Source organism: Anopheles marshallii, assembly GCF_943734725.1.
Source record: "Anopheles marshallii chromosome X unlocalized genomic scaffold, idAnoMarsDA_429_01 X_unloc_89, whole genome shotgun sequence".
Lineage (NCBI taxonomy): Eukaryota > Metazoa > Arthropoda > Insecta > Diptera > Culicidae > Anopheles > Anopheles marshallii.
Window position 1 is genome coordinate 30,001 of NW_026525941.1, and position 12,500 is coordinate 42,500.

Consider the following 12,500-nt stretch of genomic DNA (forward strand, 5'->3'; position numbering starts at 1 on the left):
ACCAGGTCGAGAAAAAAATTTTTTCGTGACGACCTGGTCCCCCATAGTAGGGAATGAACATGACATCTTAACCATATTTGACCATTTTCAAATTTCTCGTCGCGGAATGATGACTTTACTAGTAAAATTTGTTTCGGGTAGGGACCTCCCATACAAAATTTTCATCGCTCCAAAAGTGATTTCGTTTCACTTTTCAACATTTACAAGGTCCATAAATCATGTTTTGAGACGATATGGAAAAAAAAATTTTTTGCCCGTCTCGACCAACTCGACCGATGGTGACCACAGTAGGGTGCTCCATACAAATTTTCCTTATGTGGAATTTTTCAGTGTAAAATAAGGTTTCTCCAATCGATCGCGGGTTTCACTTTTCATCATTTGCTAGGTCTAACTATGATGTTTTGAGTGGTCCCGCAAAAATTTTTTCTTGGACCGGGCCTTCCTTCCCGGCCCTGTCGGTGTGCTCTGCAGTAGGGTGCTCCATACAAATTTTCCTTATGTGGAATTTTTCAGTGTAAAATAAGGTTTCTCCAATCGATCGCGGGTTTCACTTTTCATCATTTGCTAGGTCTAACTATGATGTTTTGAGTGGTCCCGCAAAAATTTTTTCTTGGACCGGGCCTTCCTTCCCGGCCCTGTCGGTGTGCTCTGCAGTAGGGTGCTCCATACAAATTTTCCTTATGTGGAATTTTTCAGTGTAAAATAAGGTTTCTCCAATCGATCGCGGGTTTCACTTTTCATCATTTGCTAGGTCTAACTATGATGTTTTGAGTGGTCCCGCAAAAATTTTTTCTTGGACCGGGCCTTCCTTCCCGGCCCTGTCGGTGTGCTCTGCAGTAGGGTGCTCCATACAAATTTTCCTTATGTGGAATTTTTCAGTGTAAAATAAGGTTTCTCCAATCGATCGCGGGTTTCACTTTTCATCATTTGCTAGGTCTAACTATGATGTTTTGAGTGGTCCCGCAAAAATTTTTTCTTGGACCGGGCCTTCCTTCCCGGCCCTGTCGGTGTGTTCTGCAGTAGGGTGCTCCATACAAATTTTGCTTATGTGGAATTTTTCAGTGTAAAATAAGGTTTCTCCAATCGATCGCGGGTTTCACTTTTCATCATTTGCTAGGTCTAACTATGATGTTTTGAGTGGTCCCGCAAAAATTTTTTCTTGGACCGGGCCTTCCTTCCCGGCCCTGTCGGTGTGTTCTGCAGTAGGGTGCTCCATACAAATTTTCCTTATGTGGAATTTTTCAGTGTAAAATAAGGTTTCTCCAATCGATCGCGGGTTTCACTTTTCATCATTTGCTAGGTCTAACTATGATGTTTTGAGTGGTCCCGCAAAAATTTTTTCTTGGACCGGGCCTTCCTTCCCGGCCCTGTCGGTGTGCTCTGCAGTAGGGTGCTCCATACAAATTTTGCTTATGTGGAATTTTTCAGTGTAAAATAAGGTTTCTCCAATCGATCGCGGGTTTCACTTTTCATCATTTGCTAGGTCTAACTATGATGTTTTGAGTGGTCCCGCAAAAATTTTTTCTTGGACCGGGCCTTCCTTCCCGGCCCTGTCGGTGTGTTCTGCAGTAAGGTGCTCCATACAAATTTTCCTTATGTGGAATTTTTCAGTGTAAAATAAGGTTTCTCCAATCGATCGCGGGTTTCACTTTTCATCATTTGCTAGGTCTAACTATGATGTTTTGAGTGGTCCCGCAAAAATTTTTTCTTGGACCGGGCCTTCCTTCCCGGCCCTGTCGGTGTGCTCTGCAGTAGGGTGCTCCATACATATTTTCCTTATGTGGAATTTTCAGTGTAAAATAAGGTTTCTCCAATCGATCGCGGGTTTCACTTTTCATCATTTGCTAGGTCTAACTATGATGTTTTGAGTGGTCCCGCAAAAATTTTTTCTCTTGGCCAGTCGACCCTTTCGTCCATGTCGGTGTGTTCTGCAGTAGGGTGCTCCATACAAATTTTCCTTATGTGGAATTTTTCAGTGTAAAATAAGGTTTCTCCAATCGATCGCGGGTTTCACTTTTCATCATTTGCTAGGTCTAACTATGATGTTTTGAGTGGTCCCGCAAAAATTTTTTCTTGGACCAGGCCTTCCTTCCCGGCCCTGTCGGTGTGCTCTGCAGTAGGGTGCTCCATACAAATTTTCCTTATGTGGAATTTTTCAGTGTAAAATAAGGTTTCTCCAATCGATCGCGGGTTTCACTTTTCATCATTTGCTAGGTCTAACTATGATGTTTTGAGTGGTCCCGCAAAAATTTTTTCTTGGACCGGGCCTTCCTTCCCGGCCCTGTCGGTGTGCTCTGCAGTAGGGTGCTCCATACAAATTTTCCTTATGTGGAATTTTTCAGTGTAAAATAAGGTTTCTCCAATCGATCGCGGGTTTCACTTTTCATCATTTGCTAGGTCTAACTATGATGTTTTGAGTGGTCCCGCAAAAATTTTTTCTTGGACCGGGCCTTCCTTCCCGGCCCTGTCGGTGTGCTCTGCAGTAGGGTGCTCCATACAAATTTTCCTTATGTGGAATTTTTCAGTGTAAAATAAGGTTTCTCCAATCGATCGCGGGTTTCACTTTTCATCATTTGCTAGGTCTAACTATGATGTTTTGAGTGGTCCCGCAAAAATTTTTTCTCTTGGCCAGTCGACCCTTTCGTCCATGTCGGTGTGTTCTGCAGTAGGGTGCTCCATACAAATTTTCCTTATGTGGAATTTTTCAGTGTAAAATAAGGTTTCTCCAATCGATCGCGGGTTTCACTTTTCATCATTTGCTAGGTCTAACTATGATGTTTTGAGTGGTCCCGCAAAAATTTTTTCTTGGACCGGGCCTTCCTTCCCGGCCCTGTCGGTGTGCTCTGCAGTAGGGTGCTCCATACAAATTTTCCTTATGTGGAATTTTTCAGTGTAAAATAAGGTTTCTCCAATCGATCGCGGGTTTCACTTTTCATCATTTGCTAGGTCTAACTATGATGTTTTGAGTGGTCCCGCAAAAATTTTTTCTCTTGGCCAGTCGACCCTTTCGTCCATGTCGGTGTGTTCTGCAGTAGGGTGCTCCAACCAAGTTTTCCTAATGAAAGTTTTTCGTGGTTTCGTGTGAGTTAAAAACTCCGGAACTTGGCTTATTTTCACCATAATTTCCACATATGGTGACCAACTCAATAAACGTTTTGTGCGTATCCTATGGACAGTTTTTCGCGTTCAACTTGGTGAACTAGGGTTGTTTTCCCGAAGGGTAGAAAAATCTGGACTTAGCCAAATTTTGAAATCTCCAACCAATCTTGGCCTGTTAGATTATCTTGGTTGGGTTGCTATGGGCTGCTACGGCCTACTTGATAGGCAATGTTTCAACTCTTGGAAGCTTTCGTGGTTGTTTAGAACTGTCCATGGCCTTCTTGATAGAAATGGCTTATGGTGGCCATGGACTTAGCAACATTTTGAGATCCAATCTTGGCCTGTTAGAGTATCTTGGTTGGGTTGCTATGGGCTGCTACGGCCTACTTGATAGGCAATGTTTCAACTCTTGGAAGCTTTCGTGGTTGTTTAGAACTGTCCATGGCCTTCTTGATAGAAATGGCTTATGGTGGCCATGGACTTAGCAACATTTTGAGATCCAATCTTGGCCTGTTAGAGTATCTTGGTTGGTTTGCTATGGGCTGGTACGGCCTACTTGATAGGCAATGTTTCAACTCTTGGAAGCTTTCGTGGTTGCTAAGCACTGTCCATGGCCTTCTTGATAGAAATGGCTTATGGTGGCCATGGACTTAGCAACATTTTGAGATCCAATCTTGGCCTGTTAGAGTATCTTGGTTGGTTTGCTATGGGCTGGTACGGCCTACTTGATAGGCAATGTTTCAACTCTTGGAAGCTTTCGTGGTTGCTAAGCACTGTCCATGGCCTTCTTGATAGAAATGGCTTATGGTGGCCATGGACTTAGCAAAATTTTGAATTCTCCAACCAATCTTGGCCTGTTAGAGTATCTTGGTTGGGTTGCTATGGGCTGCTACGGCCTACTTGATAGGCAATGTTTCAACTCTTGGAAGCTTTCGTGGTTGCTAAGCACTGTTCGTGGCCTTCTTGATAGAAATGGCTTATGGTGGCCATGGACTTAGCCAAATTTTGAAGTCTCCAACCAATCTTGGCCTGTTAGAGTATCTTGGTTGGGTTGCTATGGGCTGCTACGGCCTACTTGATAGGCAATGTTTCAACTCTTGGAAGCTTTCGTGGTTGCTAAGCACTGTTCGTGGCCTTCTTGATAGAAATGGCTTATGGTGGCCATGGACTTAGCCAAATTTTGAATTCTCCAACCAATCTTGGCCTGTTAGAGTATCTTGGTTGGGTTGCTATGGGCTGCTACGGCCTACTTGATAGGCAATGTTTCAACTCTTGGAAGCTTTCGTGGTTGCTAAGCACTGTCCATGGCCTTCTTGATAGAAATGGCTTATGGTGGCCATGGACTTAGCAAAATTTTGAATTCTCCAACCAATCTTGGCCTGTTAGAGTATCTTGGTTGGGTTGCTATGGGCTGCTACGGCCTACTTGATAGGCAATGTTTCAACTCTTGGAAGCTTTCGTGGTTGCTAAGCACTGTTCGTGGCCTTCTTGATAGAAATGGCTTATGGTGGCCATGGACTTAGCAAAATTTTGAATTCTCCAACCAATCTTGGCCTGTTAGAGTATCTTGGTTGGGTTGCTATGGGCTGGTACGGCCTACTTGATAGGCAATGTTTCAACTCTTGGAAGCTTTCGTGGTTGCTAAGCACTGTCCATGGCCTTCTTGATAGAAATGGCTTATGGTGGCCATGGACTTAGCAAAATTTTGAATTCTCCAACCAATCTTGGCCTGTTAGAGTATCTTGGTTGGGTTGCTATGGGCTGCTACGGCCTACTTGATAGGCAATGTTTCAACTCTTGGAAGCTTTCGTGGTTGCTAAGCACTGTTCGTGGCCTTCTTGATAGAAATGGCTTATGGTGGCCATGGACTTAGCAAAATTTTGAATTCTCCAACCAATCTTGGCCTGTTAGAGTATCTTGGTTGGGTTGCTATGGGCTGGTACGGCCTACTTGATAGGCAATGTTTCAACTCTTGGAAGCTTTCGTGGTTGCTAAGCACTGTCCATGGCCTTCTTGATAAATGGCTTATGGTGGCCATGGACTTAGCAAAATTTTGAATTCTCCAACCAATCTTGGCCTGTTAGAGTATCTTGGTTGGGTTGCTATGGGCTGGTACGGCCTACTTGATAGGCAATGTTTCAACTCTTGGAAGCTTTCGTGGTTGCTAAGCACTGTCCATGGCCTTCTTGATAGAAATGGCTTATGGTGGCCATGGACTTAGCAAAATTTTGAATTCTCCAACCAATCTTGGCCTGTTAGAGTATCTTGGTTGGGTTGCTATGGGCTGGTACGGCCTACTTGATAGGCAATGTTTCAACTCTTGGAAGCTTTCGTGGTTGCTAAGCACTGTCCATGGCCTTCTTGATAGAAATGGCTTATGGTGGCCATGGACTTAGCAACATTTTGAAGTCTCCAACCAATCTTGGCCTGTTAGATTATCTTGGTTGGTTTGCTATGGGCTGGTACGGCCTACTTGATAGGCAATGTTTCAACTCTTGGAAGCTTTCGTGGTTGCTTAGGATAAGAATCCCGACGAGAAAGGTTTCCCGGACTTATAAAAATAACCGATTAGCCCCAAGGACACATCTTCCTTGAAAGGCTAATCATGCACCACACACCACACCACCCATAGGCTTGCAAGCAGCACTCTTGTCGAGTGCAGCAAGCCTATGCTCACATCAACTACCGTACACGTACCACCATAGGCTTGCAAGCAGCACTCTTGTCGAGTGCAGCAAGCCTATGCTCATCAACTACCATACGTACCACCACAGCCTTGCAAGCAGCACTCTTGTCGAGTGCAGCAAGCCTATACTCCACGAACTAACCACTTCACCACCAAGCATGGGTCGCCTGAGAGGATCGATGCGAACGCATCTCTACAACTCGCAGCTCCCAGCCTGTAGTCCCGTCGTTTGCGGGCGGTCGAAGGTGTCGAAACTAGTTGTATCCACGGTCGACGGGCGCACAGCCACCAGGGTTCCCTGTGATAAGGTACTTCCACGTGCAGCGTACACCCGCCCGTTGCGGCTCAGTCTAGTGCTATAGCGGGGATGAGACGGCAGTGTGCACGGGGCAGCACCGACGGATCTCAGAGGGTTGTTAAGCCCGCTAGCTTCCGATCACCTAATGGGTTTATGATGCGCTATCAGCTCGGATTGGATACGACCTTAGAGGCGTTCAGGCATAATCCAGCGGACGTAGCGTCATACCAAAGTCCGGTCGAACTAGTATTGAGCCAGTGGTCCGTACCTGTGGTTCCTCTCGTACTGCACAGGAATTCCGTTAAGATAGCAGCATACAGCACACACCAGTAGGGTAAAACTAACCTGTCTCACGACGGTCTAAACCCAGCTCACGTTCCCTTGAAAGGGTGAACAATCCTACGCTTGGTGAATTTTGCTTCACAATGATAGGAAGAGCCGACATCGAAGGATCAATAAGCCACGTCGCTATGAACGCTTGGCGGCCACAAGCCAGTTATCCCTGTGTGACATTCGAGCAGTCGAGCTGTTTGGACATGGCGTGTTTTGCTCCGCAGTGAGAAGGAAAATTTGTGTGCAAAAATCGTTTAGAGAGACTGGATTTTAGTTATAATCCGTTGTTAAGTGTACGTTTTAAGGGAATCGTGTGAAAACCGCGTGAAAATCGGTGCGATAATACGGAAAATAAGTAAAAAACATTCCCCATACATTTTGTATGGGGAACTATTTCCGCTATAAAAACGGGCAAAATAAACCTTTTTCGGTGCGGTTTTCGGTGAAAAAGCGAGATTGGACGCCATTCAAGCGATTAAGAGTGATAGACAGTGTTTGCCGGTGAAATTCGGCCCGAAATACGGAGTGGCAAATTTGCGCAAAGAATTACAACAACAACAACAACAACAGTGTGTGTGTATCGTGAGTTTGCGTAAAAATCCGGTCTGATCGGGCCGGAAGTGGACGGAAACGGTAGTTTTTGTGCCCGTGATCGTGTTAATGCAAAAAACCGGACGGAAATCGGACGAAAATTGACGAAAAACAACGTGGCAAAAAAGTGCAAGGGGTGCTACCGCCGGAGCACGTGGTTTCGAGCAACGGTATTTATTAGAAAATCGTTAATAACTTTGCGAGTTTTTATCGGATTCGTGTGCGGTTTTCACCGTTGTGATTGTTTTAACCTGTTTAATAAGATCCAAGCAAAAAAAACAGTGAAAAACGCGAAAAAATTTTTTGACATTTTTTGGTGACACCCGAGTGACACATATGACCCCGCTGACGAATTTTCGAAGGTGAGCAGTCCCCCGCAGACAAATTTTCAAATTGACGGTTTTTGCTCGAAAAACTGCTCGAAACTCAAAAAGACGCAGAAAATTCTGGGAAGCTGGGGGGGTCATCGACAGCTCGAATCTGCTCGATTTGGACAGTTTTTATCGAGCTCGAAACTGCTCGAAACTGCTCGAATTTCCGAATTTAACTGAAAATCGCGGGGAAAAATCGGGAACGACTGGGGAAAATACGGGAAGGCGTCTGCAAGCAGGGAAACACCTCCCCCTGACCACGGAGGCCTGCTTGGGTCTCTAAAATGGCGACAACCCGAGCATCGCGTCCTCGGTCGGAGTCTACCGAGGAAAGGCCGGGGCGGTCTCTTTCGGCTGTAGAGCCGAAGGTAATGCTGACAAGAGCTTCGGTGATGGCATCGAAGTCGACGAACAACGACATGGTGGAACTGCGGAAGGTGATCGGGGAAATGTCCCTCGCAAACGAGCAGCTTCGAACCATGTGTAAAGAGCTGCAGCAAGAGCTTGTGATGCTGCGACAACGGATTGAGGCCAATGACAACATGGCCCGCGAGGAACGAAAGCTGGCCCGGGAGGAACTGAAGCTGGCCCAGCAGCAGTTTAATGAAGAGCTGCAATGGAACAAGCAACAGGCTCGTCAGTGGCACGAGGAGACTCAACGTCTCCGCAAGGAGCTAGAAAAGGAGACGGCAAGCCACCAGGAGCTGTTGGCGCAGATGCTTGGTTGTGGCGGCAATCAGGCACTGCAATCGCAGCTGCAGGAGCAGTCGTCTTCTTTGACGAAGCAGCAGCCCCAACGGTTGCAGAAACAACAGCAACGGCCACAACAGACGCAGGGGCCAACGCGTGGCCCTGCTCAGCAGCAACCGCTGCAGCAGCAACAACAACAGCAGCAGCAGCGACCGTCATATGCCAATGTGGCTGCCGAGGCATCTGGTACACAGGCGACGCAGAGTGGCGCATGGACGGTGGTGGGACCCCGCAAGGCACCACCGAAGCCGCAGCAGCAACAACAGCAGCAGCCGGAAAAGCCACGCCCGCAACTTGCGCCACGCAAGCAGTCGACGAAAAAGAAGCTGGACGCTATAGAGGTGGCCCCAGGAGACGGTCAAACGTGGACAGACGTTTACCAGCTAGTCCGCAGCGCACCGTCGTTGGCTGAACACCAGGCGAAGCTCGGTGTGGGACGGCGAACGACGCGGGATCGGCTGGTTATGGACGTAGAGGACGGTGCTAATTCGGAAGCAATTTTTCAACGTGTGCAGGAGGTCTGCGCACAGGCCGCAGCTCCGGCCACCGCCCGCCTGGTGACGGAAACAGTAGAGGTCCGCCTGGAAGAGGTGGACCCTTTAGCGACGGCGACGGACGTGGCGACGGCGATCCAATCATTCACAGAGCAGTCGGTGAAGGAATCCGCCGTGCATTTGGTCAAGGCATGGAATGGCACGCAGACGGCATACGTCCGAATGGCAGTGAAGGCGGCAGCGAAGATTGCGCAGCAGCACGTGAAGGTGCTGCACACTTCGTGCCTAGCTACGCAGTTGACACCACTGACGCGGGGCCAGCAGCGGTGCTTCAAATGCCTGGAGCACGGACACCTGCGGCACCAATGCCGGAGCGAGATGGATTGGTCGACGCACTGCATCCGCTGCGGCCAACCGGGACACCTGGCCCGAACATGCACAGCAGCGGTCTGCTGCGTGACATGCAAGGGCCCGCACCGGGTGGGACATCCGTCCTGCACCCGGAAGGCCTAAGAGTGCTGCAAGTGAATCTCGGGCGAAGCCGGGCAGCCCAAGACCTCATGCTGCAGACGGCGCGGGAGCTGGGGGTGGACGTTGTCATCGCCTGCGAATTATATAAGCCGCCTCGGGACAACGGCAGATGGGCGGTGGATGAGGCGCAGAGTGTGGCAGTGGTCGCCACCGGGGCTTATCCCATACAGCGTTTATGGGAAAGCGCTCATCCTGGGCTGGTGGTGGCCACAGTGGGAGGAGTGACATTCGCTAGCTGCTACGTCTCGCCAAACACCGGACCAGCGGACTTCGTCGCCTATCTCGAGGCGGTGGAGATGGCGTTGGTGGGACATCAGCACCTGGTGATGGCAGGTGATCTTAATGCATGGAGTACGGACTGGGGGAGTGCCCGCACAACATCGAGAGGGCACATCCTCAAGGGCGCTATCGACCATCTGCAGCTGGAGGTCCTCAACCGCGGCAACGTGCCCACCTTCAAGGGCAATGGGGTCGCGCGCGAGAGCGTTGTAGATGTGTCCTTCGCGAGCTCTACGGTCGCCCTTGAGGACACCTGGAGGGTCAGCCAGCGATATTCGTACAGCGACCACCGGTACGTGGAGTTCTCCGTGGGCGTTCCGGGGAGACGGTCAGCACCGCAGCAGCGTACGAAACAACACCATCGGACGCAGTCGTCTCGCCTCCCGCAGCATGCAGGAGTTCGCTGGAAGACGTCGACTTTCTGCAGGGAGGGATACCAGGCTGCGCTGATTGATTGTCGATTTGCAGAAGCGGACACGCCTGACGCGCTGGTAGGAGCGCTGTCCCTGGCCTGCGACAGGACGATGGAGCGAGTGGGCCCGCCAAAGTTCCGTCAGCCGCCTAGGCTCTACTGGTGGACTCCGGAGCTGGAACGCATGAGGCGTGAGTGCGAGGAGGCGGAAGAGAGGCATCGTGGGGCCACGGGGCCAACAGAACGGGACGCGGCTTTGGGGCGTCTGCAGGACCTTCGTAGAGGGCTGCAGCGCGGGATCCAGGAGAGTCGAAACGAGAAGCTCCAAGAGCTGATCGACGGAGTCGACAGCGACGTATTCGGACTGGGATACAAGGTGGTGATGGCCAAGCTGCGTGGTCGCACCCCGCCGGAGACGGACCGGACAGTGCTGGAGCCGATCGTGGATGCCCTGTTTCCGCTGCATCCCCCGTTCGAGTGGCCAGCCATCGAGCGAACGGCTGACGAGGAGAGGCTGCGACCCGTCACGGAAGCGGAGGTTCTCGCGCTGGCAGAACGGATGGCCCCATCCAAAGCACCTGGGCTCGATGGGATCCCGAATGCGGCGGTAAAAACCGCGATCCGTGAACACCCGCAGGCGTTTGTGCGGGTGTTTAACGACCTACTGGAACGCGGTGAGTTCCCGCGGGCTTGGAAGGAGGCGAGGCTGGTGCTGGTAGCCAAACCGGGCAAGCCACCGGGCGATCCATCGGCGAGCCGACCGCTGCTTCTGGAGGGAGCAGTCCCCAAGTTGTTCGAGAGGTGCATTCTCGAGCGCCTAAATGAACACTTGGAGGACAGCGCTGCCCCTCAACTGTCGCCGGAGCAGTACGGATTTCGTCGCGGGAGGTCAACGGTGCAGGCGATCCAGCGGGTCGTCGAGCGGGGCGAGTTCGCGCGGTCCTTCCACCGCACCAATGGACGCGATCCACGATGTCTGGTGGTGGCAGCGCTAGACGTCCAGAACGCGTTCAACACGGCTAGCTGGAGGGCGATCGCTGCGGCACTGCGTGAAAAGAACGTCCCGGCCGCGCTTCAGAGAATACTGCGCAGCTACTTCTCCGAACGTGAGCTCGCTTACGAGACCAGCGAGGGACCAGTCCGCAGGCCGGTGTCGGCGGGGGTACCGCAGGGCTCCATCATCGGTCCTACATTGTGGAACACGATGTACGACGGAGTCCTGCGGCTGGCGTTTCCGGACGGCGTGGAGGCGATCGGCTTCGCAGACGACCTGGTGGTGCTGGCAGGTGGCACGACTCCGCAGACGGCGGCCCAGTCGGCCCAGGAGGCCATTCGCATGATCGGGGAGTGGATGGCCGACAGACACCTTAAGCTGGCGCCCGCGAAGACCGAGGTTATCATGGTGTCCACCATGCGACAGGGCTACCAGCAGCCCACGGTCGCCATCGAGGGAGTGCAGCGTCAGCCGACGCGGTGCTTGAAGTACCTGGGGGTGGTTCTGCATGACCACTTGCTGTGGACCCCACACGTAGAGTTCGCAACGGCAAAGGCGCTCCGGGTGGCGAAGGGGATCTCTCGTCTTATGCAGAATCACGGGGGCCCGAAAGGCGCGAAACGGCGACTGCTCTCTTCGGTGGTGGACTCGACGCTGCGGTACGCTGCACCGGTGTGGCACAGGGCCACCAACCTTCGGAAGTGCAGCCGAGCACTGAAGCGGGTGCAGGCGCAGTATGTGAGGCCAGTCGCCAGGACCTTCATATCGGTTCGGTATGAGGTTGCCACGGTCCTGGCGAGCGTCATCCCGATCTGCATGCAGATACAGGAGGACGCCAGATGTTATCATCAGCATCAAGCGACTGGCACTCCATTGCACCAGCTGCGCATCGAGGAGCGCGCGGCCACTTTGCGACAGTGGCAGGCCGACTGGGACGCGCTGGCGCCGGCTAGCCGGTTCACGGCCTGGGCGCATCGGGTGATCCCGGACATCGCGGCGTGGAAGAACCGTCGGTTTGGGGAGATGACGTTCCATCTCGCCCAAGTCATCTCGGGCCACGGTTTCTTCCACGAATATCTACACGTACAGCGATTCGCTCCGTCACCTGACTGTGGGTGGTGTCCGGGAGTTGCTGAGTCGGCGGCTCACGCCTTTTTCGATTGCCCGCGTTTTGCGGACGTGCGGATGGAGGTGCTGGGCGAACGGGACGCGGAGGTCATCACACCGGATTCACTTCAGGCTTTCCTGCTGAGCAGTAGTGAAAACTGGAGCGCCGTGTGCGAGATGGCGAAGCGCATCACGACTGCTCTCCAGCAGGACTGGTACGTGGAGCGGGCTACCAGTTCCAGCGTGGAGATGGCAGAGGCGGCCCGACGGCTGGATACGGCCCACGAGGAGGTGCTGAGAGCGCGAAACGACAGGAGGAACGAGGCGCGTAGGCAGCGAACGGTGGAGAGACGCCTGGCGATAGGCGAGCCTTCCCCCCCCCAGACACCCTGACGGACGACTCCTCACTGAAGAGGAACTCAGGGAGCGTGAAGAGCGTCTTCGAATGGGGAGGGAAAAAGTCAGGAGACACCGTGCGAGGCGTAGGATTGAGCTAGCGGAGGCACCGACGTGCACGGATTACTTAATAGCGCTTTTCGGGGTGGGCGAGTTCGA